Below are 20,153 nucleotides of genomic sequence, written 5' to 3'. Positions count from 1 at the left end.
GAACTCAATTCACCTGATTCATATTAGCCCGATTTAATGAATTGGAAGAAAGCATACGTCTTCATATGCACCTCAATTTGGCCCATTCACTTTTCACACTTCCTCCTTTTGTTTTTTATCTTTCACACTTTTGACTTTCTTTATTCATCCAAATAGCAAACTCATCACCACTCAACCTGACCAACTCGGCTATGTCCCCGTGCTGCAGTTCTCTGTCTTATCTAGATCATTTGCAATTGAATGGAATAGATCCCTTTTGGACAAAGTGGATTCACCTGCTGCTGCAGTGACCACAGGTGTGATAACATCTAGAATTGGCATCTGGTGCGATCTCTCCGCTTCCACTCCAAAGAAAGTTACCTGTTTATTCCTATCATGCATTGGTTTTTGGGGTTTTCTTTGAGTAATGATGATCTCTTTAGTAGTCTGTTGGCGCCCTCTCCTGGAGGAATAGTTTGCTTGCTCTTGGACATTCTAAAAGAGAGGTCATGATAGACATTGAGCTTCTGAGCTCAATTGGGGACAGTCATGGGTGATGAATGTTTGCAACCTACTGCGAAGCCTCATACCGCAATATAAGGAACGTCAAATACTAAGAAAGGGCGGCCTATGAAAGAATTACTACTTTCAATAAGTACACTTAAACGGCTAATTGGGAATAGAAAAACTGTAAAAAGCCCTCTGAGAAAGCCCCCCTCTAACCTTTGATAGTAAGCTTTTCTGTAGTCTGCCTGTTGATGTATTTTCCGTTTGAACTGTGCACAACATGAAGAGACGGAACACTGGCGGCTTGTCACAATGCCCCCCGATGACATCACAATAGCGCTGCTGCCTAGAAAACAAGCTGCGCAGAAGAAGTTGTTCTTTGGGTGGGAGGGTGGGCTAGTGGAAGGAGGGGGCAATCTCTTTTTTTCCCGGGTGGTAGGGGGATGACAGGAGAAGGGAAGCGGGTGGTGAGAAAGGTACAGAGGGCAGGGTTTGGGGGCTGGGAAGGAAAGGGAAAAGATTAGGGTTTGGGGATGATGAAAGGGCTTTCTACGGGTAAGGATGGCAAAGGGTGGCAGTGACGGAAAGTCAGGCAACCTGTCCTGTCCGTCTTTTTGTATCGTGAATTGGAAAGACTGCAAGGGGGAGGGGAGTTGCTTGCGCCCTAAAGGAGGAGTTATTCAGATTCATTGCAGTGGGCGGCGGCTGCAAAACGCACCATTCTTCTTGTTTTGGCTCTGCAAAGCAGCCTTTTCAAGGGTTGGCTTGGGTGACAAAATGTCTTGTGTAGGCGTGGGTTTGTCTCCCTCTCGCTCTCTCTCCCTAAGATGTGTCCGGCATAGGCCAGGGTGCCACTCGAGGCCCAAACCAATTCTGGTTATCGCTTCTCGGCCTTTTGGCTAAGATCAAGTGTAGTATCTGTTCTTATCAGTTTAATATCTGATACGTCCCCTATCTGGGGACCATATATTAAATGGATTTTTAGAACAGGGAGATGGAAAAAGAGCTTGCTCTGTCCACTCCACGCATTGACCTGGTATTGCAGTACCTCCAGGAACGGTGCACCCCTTCTTAACCCAGTTTCCAAAAGCAGAACTCAATTCACCTGATTCATATTAGCCCGATTTAATGAATTGGAAGAAAGCATACGTCTTCATATGCACCTCAATTTGGCCCATTCACTTTTCACACTTCCTCCTTTTGTTTTTTATCTTTCACACTTTTGACTTTCTTTATTCATCCAAATAGCAAACTCATCACCACTCAACCTGACCAACTCGGCTATGTCCCCGTGCTGCAGTTCTCTGTCTTATCTAGATCATTTGCAATTGAATGGAATAGATCCCTTTTGGACAAAGTGGATTCACCTGCTGCTGCAGTGACCACAGGTGTGATAACATCTAGAATTGGCATCTGGTGCGATCTCTCCGCTTCCACTCCAAAGAAAGTTACCTGTTTATTCCTATCATGCATTGGTTTTTGGGGTTTTCTTTGAGTAATGATGATCTCTTTAGTAGTCTGTTGGCGCCCTCTCCTGGAGGAATAGTTTGCTTGCTCTTGGACATTCTAAAAGAGAGGTCATGATAGACATTGAGCTTCTGAGCTCAATTGGGGACAGTCATGGGTGATGAATGTTTGCAACCTACTGCGAAGCCTCATACCGCAATATAAGGAACGTCAAATACTAAGAAAGGGCGGCCTATGAAAGAATTACTACTTTCAATAAGTACACTTAAACGGCTAATTGGGAATAGAAAAACTGTAAAAAGCCCTCTGAGAAAGCCCCCCTCTAACCTTTGATAGTAAGCTTTTCTGTAGTCTGCCTGTTGATGTATTTTCCGTTTGAACTGTGCACAACATGAAGAGACGGAACACTGGCGGCTTGTCACAATGCCCCCCGATGACATCACAATAGCGCTGCTGCCTAGAAAACAAGCTGCGCAGAAGAAGTTGTTCTTTGGGTGGGAGGGTGGGCTAGTGGAAGGAGGGGGCAATCTCTTTTTTTCCCGGGTGGTAGGGGGATGACAGGAGAAGGGAAGCGGGTGGTGAGAAAGGTACAGAGGGCAGGGTTTGGGGGCTGGGAAGGAAAGGGAAAAGATTAGGGTTTGGGGATGATGAAAGGGCTTTCTACGGGTAAGGATGGCAAAGGGTGGCAGTGACGGAAAGTCAGGCAACCTGTCCTGTCCGTCTTTTTGTATCGTGAATTGGAAAGACTGCAAGGGGGAGGGGAGTTGCTTGCGCCCTAAAGGAGGAGTTATTCAGATTCATTGCAGTGGGCGGCGGCTGCAAAACGCACCATTCTTCTTGTTTTGGCTCTGCAAAGCAGCCTTTTCAAGGGTTGGCTTGGGTGACAAAATGTCTTGTGTAGGCGTGGGTTTGTCTCCCTCTCGCTCTCTCTCCCTAAGATGTGTCCGGCATAGGCCAGGGTGCCACTCGAGGCCCAAACCAATTCTGGTTATCGCTTCTCGGCCTTTTGGCTAAGATCAAGTGTAGTATCTGTTCTTATCAGTTTAATATCTGATACGTCCCCTATCTGGGGACCATATATTAAATGGATTTTTAGAACAGGGAGATGGAAAAAGAGCTTGCTCTGTCCACTCCACGCATTGACCTGGTATTGCAGTACCTCCAGGAACGGTGCACCCCTTCTTAACCCAGTTTCCAAAAGCAGAACTCAATTCACCTGATTCATATTAGCCCGATTTAATGAATTGGAAGAAAGCATACGTCTTCATATGCACCTCAATTTGGCCCATTCACTTTTCACACTTCCTCCTTTTGTTTTTTATCTTTCACACTTTTGACTTTCTTTATTCATCCAAATAGCAAACTCATCACCACTCAACCTGACCAACTCGGCTATGTCCCCGTGCTGCAGTTCTCTGTCTTATCTAGATCATTTGCAATTGAATGGAATAGATCCCTTTTGGACAAAGTGGATTCACCTGCTGCTGCAGTGACCACAGGTGTGATAACATCTAGAATTGGCATCTGGTGCGATCTCTCCGCTTCCACTCCAAAGAAAGTTACCTGTTTATTCCTATCATGCATTGGTTTTTGGGGTTTTCTTTGAGTAATGATGATCTCTTTAGTAGTCTGTTGGCGCCCTCTCCTGGAGGAATAGTTTGCTTGCTCTTGGACATTCTAAAAGAGAGGTCATGATAGACATTGAGCTTCTGAGCTCAATTGGGGACAGTCATGGGTGATGAATGTTTGCAACCTACTGCGAAGCCTCATACCGCAATATAAGGAACGTCAAATACTAAGAAAGGGCGGCCTATGAAAGAATTACTACTTTCAATAAGTACACTTAAACGGCTAATTGGGAATAGAAAAACTGTAAAAAGCCCTCTGAGAAAGCCCCCCTCTAACCTTTGATAGTAAGCTTTTCTGTAGTCTGCCTGTTGATGTATTTTCCGTTTGAACTGTGCACAACATGAAGAGACGGAACACTGGCGGCTTGTCACAATGCCCCCCGATGACATCACAATAGCGCTGCTGCCTAGAAAACAAGCTGCGCAGAAGAAGTTGTTCTTTGGGTGGGAGGGTGGGCTAGTGGAAGGAGGGGGCAATCTCTTTTTTTCCCGGGTGGTAGGGGGATGACAGGAGAAGGGAAGCGGGTGGTGAGAAAGGTACAGAGGGCAGGGTTTGGGGGCTGGGAAGGAAAGGGAAAAGATTAGGGTTTGGGGATGATGAAAGGGCTTTCTACGGGTAAGGATGGCAAAGGGTGGCAGTGACGGAAAGTCAGGCAACCTGTCCTGTCCGTCTTTTTGTATCGTGAATTGGAAAGACTGCAAGGGGGAGGGGAGTTGCTTGCGCCCTAAAGGAGGAGTTATTCAGATTCATTGCAGTGGGCGGCGGCTGCAAAACGCACCATTCTTCTTGTTTTGGCTCTGCAAAGCAGCCTTTTCAAGGGTTGGCTTGGGTGACAAAATGTCTTGTGTAGGCGTGGGTTTGTCTCCCTCTCGCTCTCTCTCCCTAAGATGTGTCCGGCATAGGCCAGGGTGCCACTCGAGGCCCAAACCAATTCTGGTTATCGCTTCTCGGCCTTTTGGCTAAGATCAAGTGTAGTATCTGTTCTTATCAGTTTAATATCTGATACGTCCCCTATCTGGGGACCATATATTAAATGGATTTTTAGAACAGGGAGATGGAAAAAGAGCTTGCTCTGTCCACTCCACGCATTGACCTGGTATTGCAGTACCTCCAGGAACGGTGCACCCCTTCTTAACCCAGTTTCCAAAAGCAGAACTCAATTCACCTGATTCATATTAGCCCGATTTAATGAATTGGAAGAAAGCATACGTCTTCATATGCACCTCAATTTGGCCCATTCACTTTTCACACTTCCTCCTTTTGTTTTTTATCTTTCACACTTTTGACTTTCTTTATTCATCCAAATAGCAAACTCATCACCACTCAACCTGACCAACTCGGCTATGTCCCCGTGCTGCAGTTCTCTGTCTTATCTAGATCATTTGCAATTGAATGGAATAGATCCCTTTTGGACAAAGTGGATTCACCTGCTGCTGCAGTGACCACAGGTGTGATAACATCTAGAATTGGCATCTGGTGCGATCTCTCCGCTTCCACTCCAAAGAAAGTTACCTGTTTATTCCTATCATGCATTGGTTTTTGGGGTTTTCTTTGAGTAATGATGATCTCTTTAGTAGTCTGTTGGCGCCCTCTCCTGGAGGAATAGTTTGCTTGCTCTTGGACATTCTAAAAGAGAGGTCATGATAGACATTGAGCTTCTGAGCTCAATTGGGGACAGTCATGGGTGATGAATGTTTGCAACCTACTGCGAAGCCTCATACCGCAATATAAGGAACGTCAAATACTAAGAAAGGGCGGCCTATGAAAGAATTACTACTTTCAATAAGTACACTTAAACGGCTAATTGGGAATAGAAAAACTGTAAAAAGCCCTCTGAGAAAGCCCCCCTCTAACCTTTGATAGTAAGCTTTTCTGTAGTCTGCCTGTTGATGTATTTTCCGTTTGAACTGTGCACAACATGAAGAGACGGAACACTGGCGGCTTGTCACAATGCCCCCCGATGACATCACAATAGCGCTGCTGCCTAGAAAACAAGCTGCGCAGAAGAAGTTGTTCTTTGGGTGGGAGGGTGGGCTAGTGGAAGGAGGGGGCAATCTCTTTTTTTCCCGGGTGGTAGGGGGATGACAGGAGAAGGGAAGCGGGTGGTGAGAAAGGTACAGAGGGCAGGGTTTGGGGGCTGGGAAGGAAAGGGAAAAGATTAGGGTTTGGGGATGATGAAAGGGCTTTCTACGGGTAAGGATGGCAAAGGGTGGCAGTGACGGAAAGTCAGGCAACCTGTCCTGTCCGTCTTTTTGTATCGTGAATTGGAAAGACTGCAAGGGGGAGGGGAGTTGCTTGCGCCCTAAAGGAGGAGTTATTCAGATTCATTGCAGTGGGCGGCGGCTGCAAAACGCACCATTCTTCTTGTTTTGGCTCTGCAAAGCAGCCTTTTCAAGGGTTGGCTTGGGTGACAAAATGTCTTGTGTAGGCGTGGGTTTGTCTCCCTCTCGCTCTCTCTCCCTAAGATGTGTCCGGCATAGGCCAGGGTGCCACTCGAGGCCCAAACCAATTCTGGTTATCGCTTCTCGGCCTTTTGGCTAAGATCAAGTGTAGTATCTGTTCTTATCAGTTTAATATCTGATACGTCCCCTATCTGGGGACCATATATTAAATGGATTTTTAGAACAGGGAGATGGAAAAAGAGCTTGCTCTGTCCACTCCACGCATTGACCTGGTATTGCAGTACCTCCAGGAACGGTGCACCCCTTCTTAACCCAGTTTCCAAAAGCAGAACTCAATTCACCTGATTCATATTAGCCCGATTTAATGAATTGGAAGAAAGCATACGTCTTCATATGCACCTCAATTTGGCCCATTCACTTTTCACACTTCCTCCTTTTGTTTTTTATCTTTCACACTTTTGACTTTCTTTATTCATCCAAATAGCAAACTCATCACCACTCAACCTGACCAACTCGGCTATGTCCCCGTGCTGCAGTTCTCTGTCTTATCTAGATCATTTGCAATTGAATGGAATAGATCCCTTTTGGACAAAGTGGATTCACCTGCTGCTGCAGTGACCACAGGTGTGATAACATCTAGAATTGGCATCTGGTGCGATCTCTCCGCTTCCACTCCAAAGAAAGTTACCTGTTTATTCCTATCATGCATTGGTTTTTGGGGTTTTCTTTGAGTAATGATGATCTCTTTAGTAGTCTGTTGGCGCCCTCTCCTGGAGGAATAGTTTGCTTGCTCTTGGACATTCTAAAAGAGAGGTCATGATAGACATTGAGCTTCTGAGCTCAATTGGGGACAGTCATGGGTGATGAATGTTTGCAACCTACTGCGAAGCCTCATACCGCAATATAAGGAACGTCAAATACTAAGAAAGGGCGGCCTATGAAAGAATTACTACTTTCAATAAGTACACTTAAACGGCTAATTGGGAATAGAAAAACTGTAAAAAGCCCTCTGAGAAAGCCCCCCTCTAACCTTTGATAGTAAGCTTTTCTGTAGTCTGCCTGTTGATGTATTTTCCGTTTGAACTGTGCACAACATGAAGAGACGGAACACTGGCGGCTTGTCACAATGCCCCCCGATGACATCACAATAGCGCTGCTGCCTAGAAAACAAGCTGCGCAGAAGAAGTTGTTCTTTGGGTGGGAGGGTGGGCTAGTGGAAGGAGGGGGCAATCTCTTTTTTTCCCGGGTGGTAGGGGGATGACAGGAGAAGGGAAGCGGGTGGTGAGAAAGGTACAGAGGGCAGGGTTTGGGGGCTGGGAAGGAAAGGGAAAAGATTAGGGTTTGGGGATGATGAAAGGGCTTTCTACGGGTAAGGATGGCAAAGGGTGGCAGTGACGGAAAGTCAGGCAACCTGTCCTGTCCGTCTTTTTGTATCGTGAATTGGAAAGACTGCAAGGGGGAGGGGAGTTGCTTGCGCCCTAAAGGAGGAGTTATTCAGATTCATTGCAGTGGGCGGCGGCTGCAAAACGCACCATTCTTCTTGTTTTGGCTCTGCAAAGCAGCCTTTTCAAGGGTTGGCTTGGGTGACAAAATGTCTTGTGTAGGCGTGGGTTTGTCTCCCTCTCGCTCTCTCTCCCTAAGATGTGTCCGGCATAGGCCAGGGTGCCACTCGAGGCCCAAACCAATTCTGGTTATCGCTTCTCGGCCTTTTGGCTAAGATCAAGTGTAGTATCTGTTCTTATCAGTTTAATATCTGATACGTCCCCTATCTGGGGACCATATATTAAATGGATTTTTAGAACAGGGAGATGGAAAAAGAGCTTGCTCTGTCCACTCCACGCATTGACCTGGTATTGCAGTACCTCCAGGAACGGTGCACCCCTTCTTAACCCAGTTTCCAAAAGCAGAACTCAATTCACCTGATTCATATTAGCCCGATTTAATGAATTGGAAGAAAGCATACGTCTTCATATGCACCTCAATTTGGCCCATTCACTTTTCACACTTCCTCCTTTTGTTTTTTATCTTTCACACTTTTGACTTTCTTTATTCATCCAAATAGCAAACTCATCACCACTCAACCTGACCAACTCGGCTATGTCCCCGTGCTGCAGTTCTCTGTCTTATCTAGATCATTTGCAATTGAATGGAATAGATCCCTTTTGGACAAAGTGGATTCACCTGCTGCTGCAGTGACCACAGGTGTGATAACATCTAGAATTGGCATCTGGTGCGATCTCTCCGCTTCCACTCCAAAGAAAGTTACCTGTTTATTCCTATCATGCATTGGTTTTTGGGGTTTTCTTTGAGTAATGATGATCTCTTTAGTAGTCTGTTGGCGCCCTCTCCTGGAGGAATAGTTTGCTTGCTCTTGGACATTCTAAAAGAGAGGTCATGATAGACATTGAGCTTCTGAGCTCAATTGGGGACAGTCATGGGTGATGAATGTTTGCAACCTACTGCGAAGCCTCATACCGCAATATAAGGAACGTCAAATACTAAGAAAGGGCGGCCTATGAAAGAATTACTACTTTCAATAAGTACACTTAAACGGCTAATTGGGAATAGAAAAACTGTAAAAAGCCCTCTGAGAAAGCCCCCCTCTAACCTTTGATAGTAAGCTTTTCTGTAGTCTGCCTGTTGATGTATTTTCCGTTTGAACTGTGCACAACATGAAGAGACGGAACACTGGCGGCTTGTCACAATGCCCCCCGATGACATCACAATAGCGCTGCTGCCTAGAAAACAAGCTGCGCAGAAGAAGTTGTTCTTTGGGTGGGAGGGTGGGCTAGTGGAAGGAGGGGGCAATCTCTTTTTTTCCCGGGTGGTAGGGGGATGACAGGAGAAGGGAAGCGGGTGGTGAGAAAGGTACAGAGGGCAGGGTTTGGGGGCTGGGAAGGAAAGGGAAAAGATTAGGGTTTGGGGATGATGAAAGGGCTTTCTACGGGTAAGGATGGCAAAGGGTGGCAGTGACGGAAAGTCAGGCAACCTGTCCTGTCCGTCTTTTTGTATCGTGAATTGGAAAGACTGCAAGGGGGAGGGGAGTTGCTTGCGCCCTAAAGGAGGAGTTATTCAGATTCATTGCAGTGGGCGGCGGCTGCAAAACGCACCATTCTTCTTGTTTTGGCTCTGCAAAGCAGCCTTTTCAAGGGTTGGCTTGGGTGACAAAATGTCTTGTGTAGGCGTGGGTTTGTCTCCCTCTCGCTCTCTCTCCCTAAGATGTGTCCGGCATAGGCCAGGGTGCCACTCGAGGCCCAAACCAATTCTGGTTATCGCTTCTCGGCCTTTTGGCTAAGATCAAGTGTAGTATCATTCGAAAAGGTGGTTTAAGGCTCCGGCCACCTTAGTACAATGATGCAATGCACACTGGAAGGTTGCGCTTGTTAGTACTTTGGGAGGATAGTATATCCATCTAGAGGAAACCATGGCCCTACCAGGATCGAGGCTATTAGACTGAGTAAGTGTGGGGGCTATGGTGCAATGTGCCCCAGGATTGACGACCCTGGAGTGAGTCTGAGCTTGCTGGCTTGGGACCCCGGCGAGCCTTGGGCTCTGTAGCACACCGTACCTTGCCCTTTCATACTTTCTGAGCATATTGCTCTATCCCGGCCTTCTGGCTAGGAAGGGAAATTTTTATAATCATGGTCGGAGGTCCGTTCAGCTTTGGGCTGAGAAACCAACACCCGGTTGGAGGTCCGGGTCAGCTTTGGCTGAGAAACCAACACCCGGTTGGAGGTCTGGGTCAGCTTCGGCTGAGAAACCAACACCCGGTAGGAGGTCCGGGTCAGCTTCGGCTGAGAAACCAACACCCGGTTGGAGGTCCGGGTCAGCTTCGGCTGAGAAACCAACACCCGGTTGGAGGTCCGGTTAGCCTTGGGCTGAGAAACCAACACCGGTTGACGGTCCGGGCAGTTTCGGCTGCGAAACCAACAACTAGTAGCTCTCTACTCCACTTGGGTAAGATGCCTGGGTGGACGCTGGGAGCAACGACAAGGCTCAACCAGGCTTCGGCTTGGGGGAGCACCGAAGATCCCTGACCCTTGCTGTGGCCTTCTGGCTCGGAGGGACGGGGTTGATTTTTGGGGACCCTCTCCTCACGGAGGGGTCCACACGAATCCTAGCCTTTGCACTGTTTTTGGTGTGACTTCGGTCATGCATTTTTTGCGGTGCTTTGGAAAGCTTCATTAAATCAAAAATCTGTTCTTATCAGTTTAATATCTGATACGTCCCCTATCTGGGGACCATATATTAAATGGATTTTTAGAACAGGGAGATGGAAAAAGAGCTTGCTCTGTCCACTCCACGCATTGACCTGGTATTGCAGTACCTCCAGGAACGGTGCACCCCTTCTTAACCCAGTTTCCAAAAGCAGAACTCAATTCACCTGATTCATATTAGCCCGATTTAATGAATTGGAAGAAAGCATACGTCTTCATATGCACCTCAATTTGGCCCATTCACTTTTCACACTTCCTCCTTTTGTTTTTTATCTTTCACACTTTTGACTTTCTTTATTCATCCAAATAGCAAACTCATCACCACTCAACCTGACCAACTCGGCTATGTCCCCGTGCTGCAGTTCTCTGTCTTATCTAGATCATTTGCAATTGAATGGAATAGATCCCTTTTGGACAAAGTGGATTCACCTGCTGCTGCAGTGACCACAGGTGTGATAACATCTAGAATTGGCATCTGGTGCGATCTCTCCGCTTCCACTCCAAAGAAAGTTACCTGTTTATTCCTATCATGCATTGGTTTTTGGGGTTTTCTTTGAGTAATGATGATCTCTTTAGTAGTCTGTTGGCGCCCTCTCCTGGAGGAATAGTTTGCTTGCTCTTGGACATTCTAAAAGAGAGGTCATGATAGACATTGAGCTTCTGAGCTCAATTGGGGACAGTCATGGGTGATGAATGTTTGCAACCTACTGCGAAGCCTCATACCGCAATATAAGGAACGTCAAATACTAAGAAAGGGCGGCCTATGAAAGAATTACTACTTTCAATAAGTACACTTAAACGGCTAATTGGGAATAGAAAAACTGTAAAAAGCCCTCTGAGAAAGCCCCCCTCTAACCTTTGATAGTAAGCTTTTCTGTAGTCTGCCTGTTGATGTATTTTCCGTTTGAACTGTGCACAACATGAAGAGACGGAACACTGGCGGCTTGTCACAATGCCCCCCGATGACATCACAATAGCGCTGCTGCCTAGAAAACAAGCTGCGCAGAAGAAGTTGTTCTTTGGGTGGGAGGGTGGGCTAGTGGAAGGAGGGGGCAATCTCTTTTTTTCCCGGGTGGTAGGGGGATGACAGGAGAAGGGAAGCGGGTGGTGAGAAAGGTACAGAGGGCAGGGTTTGGGGGCTGGGAAGGAAAGGGAAAAGATTAGGGTTTGGGGATGATGAAAGGGCTTTCTACGGGTAAGGATGGCAAAGGGTGGCAGTGACGGAAAGTCAGGCAACCTGTCCTGTCCGTCTTTTTGTATCGTGAATTGGAAAGACTGCAAGGGGGAGGGGAGTTGCTTGCGCCCTAAAGGAGGAGTTATTCAGATTCATTGCAGTGGGCGGCGGCTGCAAAACGCACCATTCTTCTTGTTTTGGCTCTGCAAAGCAGCCTTTTCAAGGGTTGGCTTGGGTGACAAAATGTCTTGTGTAGGCGTGGGTTTGTCTCCCTCTCGCTCTCTCTCCCTAAGATGTGTCCGGCATAGGCCAGGGTGCCACTCGAGGCCCAAACCAATTCTGGTTATCGCTTCTCGGCCTTTTGGCTAAGATCAAGTGTAGTATCTGTTCTTATCAGTTTAATATCTGATACGTCCCCTATCTGGGGACCATATATTAAATGGATTTTTAGAACAGGGAGATGGAAAAAGAGCTTGCTCTGTCCACTCCACGCATTGACCTGGTATTGCAGTACCTCCAGGAACGGTGCACCCCTTCTTAACCCAGTTTCCAAAAGCAGAACTCAATTCACCTGATTCATATTAGCCCGATTTAATGAATTGGAAGAAAGCATACGTCTTCATATGCACCTCAATTTGGCCCATTCACTTTTCACACTTCCTCCTTTTGTTTTTTATCTTTCACACTTTTGACTTTCTTTATTCATCCAAATAGCAAACTCATCACCACTCAACCTGACCAACTCGGCTATGTCCCCGTGCTGCAGTTCTCTGTCTTATCTAGATCATTTGCAATTGAATGGAATAGATCCCTTTTGGACAAAGTGGATTCACCTGCTGCTGCAGTGACCACAGGTGTGATAACATCTAGAATTGGCATCTGGTGCGATCTCTCCGCTTCCACTCCAAAGAAAGTTACCTGTTTATTCCTATCATGCATTGGTTTTTGGGGTTTTCTTTGAGTAATGATGATCTCTTTAGTAGTCTGTTGGCGCCCTCTCCTGGAGGAATAGTTTGCTTGCTCTTGGACATTCTAAAAGAGAGGTCATGATAGACATTGAGCTTCTGAGCTCAATTGGGGACAGTCATGGGTGATGAATGTTTGCAACCTACTGCGAAGCCTCATACCGCAATATAAGGAACGTCAAATACTAAGAAAGGGCGGCCTATGAAAGAATTACTACTTTCAATAAGTACACTTAAACGGCTAATTGGGAATAGAAAAACTGTAAAAAGCCCTCTGAGAAAGCCCCCCTCTAACCTTTGATAGTAAGCTTTTCTGTAGTCTGCCTGTTGATGTATTTTCCGTTTGAACTGTGCACAACATGAAGAGACGGAACACTGGCGGCTTGTCACAATGCCCCCCGATGACATCACAATAGCGCTGCTGCCTAGAAAACAAGCTGCGCAGAAGAAGTTGTTCTTTGGGTGGGAGGGTGGGCTAGTGGAAGGAGGGGGCAATCTCTTTTTTTCCCGGGTGGTAGGGGGATGACAGGAGAAGGGAAGCGGGTGGTGAGAAAGGTACAGAGGGCAGGGTTTGGGGGCTGGGAAGGAAAGGGAAAAGATTAGGGTTTGGGGATGATGAAAGGGCTTTCTACGGGTAAGGATGGCAAAGGGTGGCAGTGACGGAAAGTCAGGCAACCTGTCCTGTCCGTCTTTTTGTATCGTGAATTGGAAAGACTGCAAGGGGGAGGGGAGTTGCTTGCGCCCTAAAGGAGGAGTTATTCAGATTCATTGCAGTGGGCGGCGGCTGCAAAACGCACCATTCTTCTTGTTTTGGCTCTGCAAAGCAGCCTTTTCAAGGGTTGGCTTGGGTGACAAAATGTCTTGTGTAGGCGTGGGTTTGTCTCCCTCTCGCTCTCTCTCCCTAAGATGTGTCCGGCATAGGCCAGGGTGCCACTCGAGGCCCAAACCAATTCTGGTTATCGCTTCTCGGCCTTTTGGCTAAGATCAAGTGTAGTATCTGTTCTTATCAGTTTAATATCTGATACGTCCCCTATCTGGGGACCATATATTAAATGGATTTTTAGAACAGGGAGATGGAAAAAGAGCTTGCTCTGTCCACTCCACGCATTGACCTGGTATTGCAGTACCTCCAGGAACGGTGCACCCCTTCTTAACCCAGTTTCCAAAAGCAGAACTCAATTCACCTGATTCATATTAGCCCGATTTAATGAATTGGAAGAAAGCATACGTCTTCATATGCACCTCAATTTGGCCCATTCACTTTTCACACTTCCTCCTTTTGTTTTTTATCTTTCACACTTTTGACTTTCTTTATTCATCCAAATAGCAAACTCATCACCACTCAACCTGACCAACTCGGCTATGTCCCCGTGCTGCAGTTCTCTGTCTTATCTAGATCATTTGCAATTGAATGGAATAGATCCCTTTTGGACAAAGTGGATTCACCTGCTGCTGCAGTGACCACAGGTGTGATAACATCTAGAATTGGCATCTGGTGCGATCTCTCCGCTTCCACTCCAAAGAAAGTTACCTGTTTATTCCTATCATGCATTGGTTTTTGGGGTTTTCTTTGAGTAATGATGATCTCTTTAGTAGTCTGTTGGCGCCCTCTCCTGGAGGAATAGTTTGCTTGCTCTTGGACATTCTAAAAGAGAGGTCATGATAGACATTGAGCTTCTGAGCTCAATTGGGGACAGTCATGGGTGATGAATGTTTGCAACCTACTGCGAAGCCTCATACCGCAATATAAGGAACGTCAAATACTAAGAAAGGGCGGCCTATGAAAGAATTACTACTTTCAATAAGTACACTTAAACGGCTAATTGGGAATAGAAAAACTGTAAAAAGCCCTCTGAGAAAGCCCCCCTCTAACCTTTGATAGTAAGCTTTTCTGTAGTCTGCCTGTTGATGTATTTTCCGTTTGAACTGTGCACAACATGAAGAGACGGAACACTGGCGGCTTGTCACAATGCCCCCCGATGACATCACAATAGCGCTGCTGCCTAGAAAACAAGCTGCGCAGAAGAAGTTGTTCTTTGGGTGGGAGGGTGGGCTAGTGGAAGGAGGGGGCAATCTCTTTTTTTCCCGGGTGGTAGGGGGATGACAGGAGAAGGGAAGCGGGTGGTGAGAAAGGTACAGAGGGCAGGGTTTGGGGGCTGGGAAGGAAAGGGAAAAGATTAGGGTTTGGGGATGATGAAAGGGCTTTCTACGGGTAAGGATGGCAAAGGGTGGCAGTGACGGAAAGTCAGGCAACCTGTCCTGTCCGTCTTTTTGTATCGTGAATTGGAAAGACTGCAAGGGGGAGGGGAGTTGCTTGCGCCCTAAAGGAGGAGTTATTCAGATTCATTGCAGTGGGCGGCGGCTGCAAAACGCACCATTCTTCTTGTTTTGGCTCTGCAAAGCAGCCTTTTCAAGGGTTGGCTTGGGTGACAAAATGTCTTGTGTAGGCGTGGGTTTGTCTCCCTCTCGCTCTCTCTCCCTAAGATGTGTCCGGCATAGGCCAGGGTGCCACTCGAGGCCCAAACCAATTCTGGTTATCGCTTCTCGGCCTTTTGGCTAAGATCAAGTGTAGTATCTGTTCTTATCAGTTTAATATCTGATACGTCCCCTATCTGGGGACCATATATTAAATGGATTTTTAGAACAGGGAGATGGAAAAAGAGCTTGCTCTGTCCACTCCACGCATTGACCTGGTATTGCAGTACCTCCAGGAACGGTGCACCCCTTCTTAACCCAGTTTCCAAAAGCAGAACTCAATTCACCTGATTCATATTAGCCCGATTTAATGAATTGGAAGAAAGCATACGTCTTCATATGCACCTCAATTTGGCCCATTCACTTTTCACACTTCCTCCTTTTGTTTTTTATCTTTCACACTTTTGACTTTCTTTATTCATCCAAATAGCAAACTCATCACCACTCAACCTGACCAACTCGGCTATGTCCCCGTGCTGCAGTTCTCTGTCTTATCTAGATCATTTGCAATTGAATGGAATAGATCCCTTTTGGACAAAGTGGATTCACCTGCTGCTGCAGTGACCACAGGTGTGATAACATCTAGAATTGGCATCTGGTGCGATCTCTCCGCTTCCACTCCAAAGAAAGTTACCTGTTTATTCCTATCATGCATTGGTTTTTGGGGTTTTCTTTGAGTAATGATGATCTCTTTAGTAGTCTGTTGGCGCCCTCTCCTGGAGGAATAGTTTGCTTGCTCTTGGACATTCTAAAAGAGAGGTCATGATAGACATTGAGCTTCTGAGCTCAATTGGGGACAGTCATGGGTGATGAATGTTTGCAACCTACTGCGAAGCCTCATACCGCAATATAAGGAACGTCAAATACTAAGAAAGGGCGGCCTATGAAAGAATTACTACTTTCAATAAGTACACTTAAACGGCTAATTGGGAATAGAAAAACTGTAAAAAGCCCTCTGAGAAAGCCCCCCTCTAACCTTTGATAGTAAGCTTTTCTGTAGTCTGCCTGTTGATGTATTTTCCGTTTGAACTGTGCACAACATGAAGAGACGGAACACTGGCGGCTTGTCACAATGCCCCCCGATGACATCACAATAGCGCTGCTGCCTAGAAAACAAGCTGCGCAGAAGAAGTTGTTCTTTGGGTGGGAGGGTGGGCTAGTGGAAGGAGGGGGCAATCTCTTTTTTTCCCGGGTGGTAGGGGGATGACAGGAGAAGGGAAGCGGGTGGTGAGAAAGGTACAGAGGGCAGGGTTTGGGGGCTGGGAAGGAAAGGGAAAAGATTAGGGTTTGGGGATGATGAAAGGGCTTTCTACGGGTAAGGATGGCAAAGGGTGGCAGTGACGGAAAGTCAGGCAACCTGTCCTGTCCGTCTTTTTGTATCGTGAATTGGAAAGACTGCAAGGGGGAGGGGAGTTGCTTGCGCCCTAAAGGAGGAGTTATTCAGATTCATTGCAGTGGGCGGCGGCTGCAAAACGCACCATTCTTCTTGTTTTGGCTCTGCAAAGCAGCCTTTTCAAGGGTTGGCTTGGGTGACAAAATGTCTTGTGTAGGCGTGGGTTTGTCTCCCTCTCGCTCTCTCTCCCTAAGATGTGTCCGGCATAGGCCAGGGTGCCACTCGAGGCCCAAACCAATTCTGGTTATCGCTTCTCGGCCTTTTGGCTAAGATCAAGTGTAGTATCTGTTCTTATCAGTTTAATATCTGATACGTCCCCTATCTGGGGACCATATATTAAATGGATTTTTAGAACAGGGAGATGGAAAAAGAGCTTGCTCTGTCCACTCCACGCATTGACCTGGTATTGCAGTACCTCCAGGAACGGTGCACCCCTTCTTAACCCAGTTTCCAAAAGCAGAACTCAATTCACCTGATTCATATTAGCCCGATTTAATGAATTGGAAGAAAGCATACGTCTTCATATGCACCTCAATTTGGCCCATTCACTTTTCACACTTCCTCCTTTTGTTTTTTATCTTTCACACTTTTGACTTTCTTTATTCATCCAAATAGCAAACTCATCACCACTCAACCTGACCAACTCGGCTATGTCCCCGTGCTGCAGTTCTCTGTCTTATCTAGATCATTTGCAATTGAATGGAATAGATCCCTTTTGGACAAAGTGGATTCACCTGCTGCTGCAGTGACCACAGGTGTGATAACATCTAGAATTGGCATCTGGTGCGATCTCTCCGCTTCCACTCCAAAGAAAGTTACCTGTTTATTCCTATCATGCATTGGTTTTTGGGGTTTTCTTTGAGTAATGATGATCTCTTTAGTAGTCTGTTGGCGCCCTCTCCTGGAGGAATAGTTTGCTTGCTCTTGGACATTCTAAAAGAGAGGTCATGATAGACATTGAGCTTCTGAGCTCAATTGGGGACAGTCATGGGTGATGAATGTTTGCAACCTACTGCGAAGCCTCATACCGCAATATAAGGAACGTCAAATACTAAGAAAGGGCGGCCTATGAAAGAATTACTACTTTCAATAAGTACACTTAAACGGCTAATTGGGAATAGAAAAACTGTAAAAAGCCCTCTGAGAAAGCCCCCCTCTAACCTTTGATAGTAAGCTTTTCTGTAGTCTGCCTGTTGATGTATTTTCCGTTTGAACTGTGCACAACATGAAGAGACGGAACACTGGCGGCTTGTCACAATGCCCCCCGATGACATCACAATAGCGCTGCTGCCTAGAAAACAAGCTGCGCAGAAGAAGTTGTTCTTTGGGTGGGAGGGTGGGCTAGTGGAAGGAGGGGGCAATCTCTTTTTTTCCCGGGTGGTAGGGGGATGACAGGAGAAGGGAAGCGGGTGGTGAGAAAGGTACAGAGGGCAGGGTTTGGGGGCTGGGAAGGAAAGGGAAAAGATTAGGGTTTGGGGATGATGAAAGGGCTTTCTACGGGTAAGGATGGCAAAGGGTGGCAGTGACGGAAAGTCAGGCAACCTGTCCTGTCCGTCTTTTTGTATCGTGAATTGGAAAGACTGCAAGGGGGAGGGGAGTTGCTTGCGCCCTAAAGGAGGAGTTATTCAGATTCATTGCAGTGGGCGGCGGCTGCAAAACGCACCATTCTTCTTGTTTTGGCTCTGCAAAGCAGCCTTTTCAAGGGTTGGCTTGGGTGACAAAATGTCTTGTGTAGGCGTGGGTTTGTCTCCCTCTCGCTCTCTCTCCCTAAGATGTGTCCGGCATAGGCCAGGGTGCCACTCGAGGCCCAAACCAATTCTGGTTATCGCTTCTCGGCCTTTTGGCTAAGATCAAGTGTAGTATCTGTTCTTATCAGTTTAATATCTGATACGTCCCCTATCTGGGGACCATATATTAAATGGATTTTTAGAACAGGGAGATGGAAAAAGAGCTTGCTCTGTCCACTCCACGCATTGACCTGGTATTGCAGTACCTCCAGGAACGGTGCACCCCTTCTTAACCCAGTTTCCAAAAGCAGAACTCAATTCACCTGATTCATATTAGCCCGATTTAATGAATTGGAAGAAAGCATACGTCTTCATATGCACCTCAATTTGGCCCATTCACTTTTCACACTTCCTCCTTTTGTTTTTTATCTTTCACACTTTTGACTTTCTTTATTCATCCAAATAGCAAACTCATCACCACTCAACCTGACCAACTCGGCTATGTCCCCGTGCTGCAGTTCTCTGTCTTATCTAGATCATTTGCAATTGAATGGAATAGATCCCTTTTGGACAAAGTGGATTCACCTGCTGCTGCAGTGACCACAGGTGTGATAACATCTAGAATTGGCATCTGGTGCGATCTCTCCGCTTCCACTCCAAAGAAAGTTACCTGTTTATTCCTATCATGCATTGGTTTTTGGGGTTTTCTTTGAGTAATGATGATCTCTTTAGTAGTCTGTTGGCGCCCTCTCCTGGAGGAATAGTTTGCTTGCTCTTGGACATTCTAAAAGAGAGGTCATGATAGACATTGAGCTTCTGAGCTCAATTGGGGACAGTCATGGGTGATGAATGTTTGCAACCTACTGCGAAGCCTCATACCGCAATATAAGGAACGTCAAATACTAAGAAAGGGCGGCCTATGAAAGAATTACTACTTTCAATAAGTACACTTAAACGGCTAATTGGGAATAGAAAAACTGTAAAAAGCCCTCTGAGAAAGCCCCCCTCTAACCTTTGATAGTAAGCTTTTCTGTAGTCTGCCTGTTGATGTATTTTCCGTTTGAACTGTGCACAACATGAAGAGACGGAACACTGGCGGCTTGTCACAATGCCCCCCGATGACATCACAATAGCGCTGCTGCCTAGAAAACAAGCTGCGCAGAAGAAGTTGTTCTTTGGGTGGGAGGGTGGGCTAGTGGAAGGAGGGGGCAATCTCTTTTTTTCCCGGGTGGTAGGGGGATGACAGGAGAAGGGAAGCGGGTGGTGAGAAAGGTACAGAGGGCAGGGTTTGGGGGCTGGGAAGGAAAGGGAAAAGATTAGGGTTTGGGGATGATGAAAGGGCTTTCTACGGGTAAGGATGGCAAAGGGTGGCAGTGACGGAAAGTCAGGCAACCTGTCCTGTCCGTCTTTTTGTATCGTGAATTGGAAAGACTGCAAGGGGGAGGGGAGTTGCTTGCGCCCTAAAGGAGGAGTTATTCAGATTCATTGCAGTGGGCGGCGGCTGCAAAACGCACCATTCTTCTTGTTTTGGCTCTGCAAAGCAGCCTTTTCAAGGGTTGGCTTGGGTGACAAAATGTCTTGTGTAGGCGTGGGTTTGTCTCCCTCTCGCTCTCTCTCCCTAAGATGTGTCCGGCATAGGCCAGGGTGCCACTCGAGGCCCAAACCAATTCTGGTTATCGCTTCTCGGCCTTTTGGCTAAGATCAAGTGTAGTATCTGTTCTTATCAGAACAAACTGAGCTAGCTACACTTGACGAGATACGATCAGGGAGACGAGCTCCAAAGCCCAGCCGAGACCGGAAGAGGGAGATCGGACGGAAGAAGAGCTTGGCAGAAAGAAGCAAGAAGACGAAGGCTCGGAGAAGACTTGGGGAGACCAGAGGAACTTCGAGGAGGAACACAGCGGGAGAAGACACCCGGAGAAGAATCCAAGATCCAGCTCCGGGAACTCAAGCAGGAACCAGCCATGGCAAGCAAGCCAGAGAAGGCAGCCAAGAAGGCTCAGGACCCAGGGACCTCCAGGAAGGCTCATCCAGAGGCTTCTTCGGCCCAAGAGGCCCCTACCTCCGACGCCAGCCAGCCGGAGGGAGCCCGGACGCCGCCTGAAAAGGCTCCAACCCTGGAGCCTTGGATGCGGCAGACGGTCGCCCTGAAGCTAAAGGCGGTGGATGGTAGGTTGCCGGACATGTCCAGCGACGTGTTCTGCAAGAAGATGATTCT

At 47.0% G+C, this 20,153-nt stretch overlaps 11 non-coding genes and 2 pseudogenes across 11 annotated transcripts; all 13 read left to right on the top strand.

Moving 5' to 3' along the window:
• Positions 1 to 1,365: 1,365 nt before the first annotated feature.
• LOC142279641 (U2 spliceosomal RNA) lies at positions 1,366 to 1,556 on the top strand. Its single transcript, XR_012742228.1, has one exon. It is a non-coding gene; the product is annotated as a U2 spliceosomal RNA (small nuclear RNA).
• A 1,387-nt stretch (positions 1,557 to 2,943) lies between these two features.
• On the top strand, positions 2,944 to 3,134 carry LOC142279640 (U2 spliceosomal RNA). Its single transcript, XR_012742227.1, has one exon. It is a non-coding gene; the product is annotated as a U2 spliceosomal RNA (small nuclear RNA).
• Positions 3,135 to 4,521: 1,387 nt separating this feature from the next.
• Positions 4,522 to 4,712, top strand: LOC142279639 (U2 spliceosomal RNA). The gene has a single exon (XR_012742226.1). It is a non-coding gene; the product is annotated as a U2 spliceosomal RNA (small nuclear RNA).
• A 1,387-nt stretch (positions 4,713 to 6,099) lies between these two features.
• LOC142279638 (U2 spliceosomal RNA) lies at positions 6,100 to 6,290 on the top strand. Its single transcript, XR_012742225.1, has one exon. It is a non-coding gene; the product is annotated as a U2 spliceosomal RNA (small nuclear RNA).
• A 1,387-nt stretch (positions 6,291 to 7,677) lies between these two features.
• On the top strand, positions 7,678 to 7,868 carry LOC142279637 (U2 spliceosomal RNA). The gene has a single exon (XR_012742224.1). It is a non-coding gene; the product is annotated as a U2 spliceosomal RNA (small nuclear RNA).
• A 1,387-nt stretch (positions 7,869 to 9,255) lies between these two features.
• On the top strand, positions 9,256 to 9,397 carry LOC142279657 (U2 spliceosomal RNA; annotated as a pseudogene).
• A 743-nt stretch (positions 9,398 to 10,140) lies between these two features.
• Positions 10,141 to 10,333, top strand: LOC142279655 (U2 spliceosomal RNA). Its single transcript, XR_012742240.1, has one exon. It is a non-coding gene; the product is annotated as a U2 spliceosomal RNA (small nuclear RNA).
• A 1,387-nt stretch (positions 10,334 to 11,720) lies between these two features.
• On the top strand, positions 11,721 to 11,911 carry LOC142279660 (U2 spliceosomal RNA). The gene has a single exon (XR_012742243.1). It is a non-coding gene; the product is annotated as a U2 spliceosomal RNA (small nuclear RNA).
• A 1,387-nt stretch (positions 11,912 to 13,298) lies between these two features.
• LOC142279659 (U2 spliceosomal RNA) lies at positions 13,299 to 13,489 on the top strand. The gene has a single exon (XR_012742242.1). It is a non-coding gene; the product is annotated as a U2 spliceosomal RNA (small nuclear RNA).
• Positions 13,490 to 14,876: 1,387 nt separating this feature from the next.
• On the top strand, positions 14,877 to 15,067 carry LOC142279658 (U2 spliceosomal RNA). The gene has a single exon (XR_012742241.1). It is a non-coding gene; the product is annotated as a U2 spliceosomal RNA (small nuclear RNA).
• A 1,387-nt stretch (positions 15,068 to 16,454) lies between these two features.
• On the top strand, positions 16,455 to 16,645 carry LOC142279648 (U2 spliceosomal RNA). The gene has a single exon (XR_012742234.1). It is a non-coding gene; the product is annotated as a U2 spliceosomal RNA (small nuclear RNA).
• A 1,387-nt stretch (positions 16,646 to 18,032) lies between these two features.
• On the top strand, positions 18,033 to 18,223 carry LOC142279636 (U2 spliceosomal RNA). Its single transcript, XR_012742223.1, has one exon. It is a non-coding gene; the product is annotated as a U2 spliceosomal RNA (small nuclear RNA).
• Positions 18,224 to 19,610: 1,387 nt separating this feature from the next.
• On the top strand, positions 19,611 to 19,715 carry LOC142279656 (U2 spliceosomal RNA; annotated as a pseudogene).
• Positions 19,716 to 20,153: the final 438 nt, after the last annotated feature.

This window comes from Anomaloglossus baeobatrachus, unplaced genomic scaffold (genome assembly GCF_048569485.1).
Source record: "Anomaloglossus baeobatrachus isolate aAnoBae1 unplaced genomic scaffold, aAnoBae1.hap1 Scaffold_4379, whole genome shotgun sequence".
NCBI lineage: Eukaryota > Metazoa > Chordata > Amphibia > Anura > Aromobatidae > Anomaloglossus > Anomaloglossus baeobatrachus.
The sequence above is the reverse complement of the archived record's forward strand: the minus strand, read 5'-3'. Positions and strand labels throughout refer to the sequence as shown.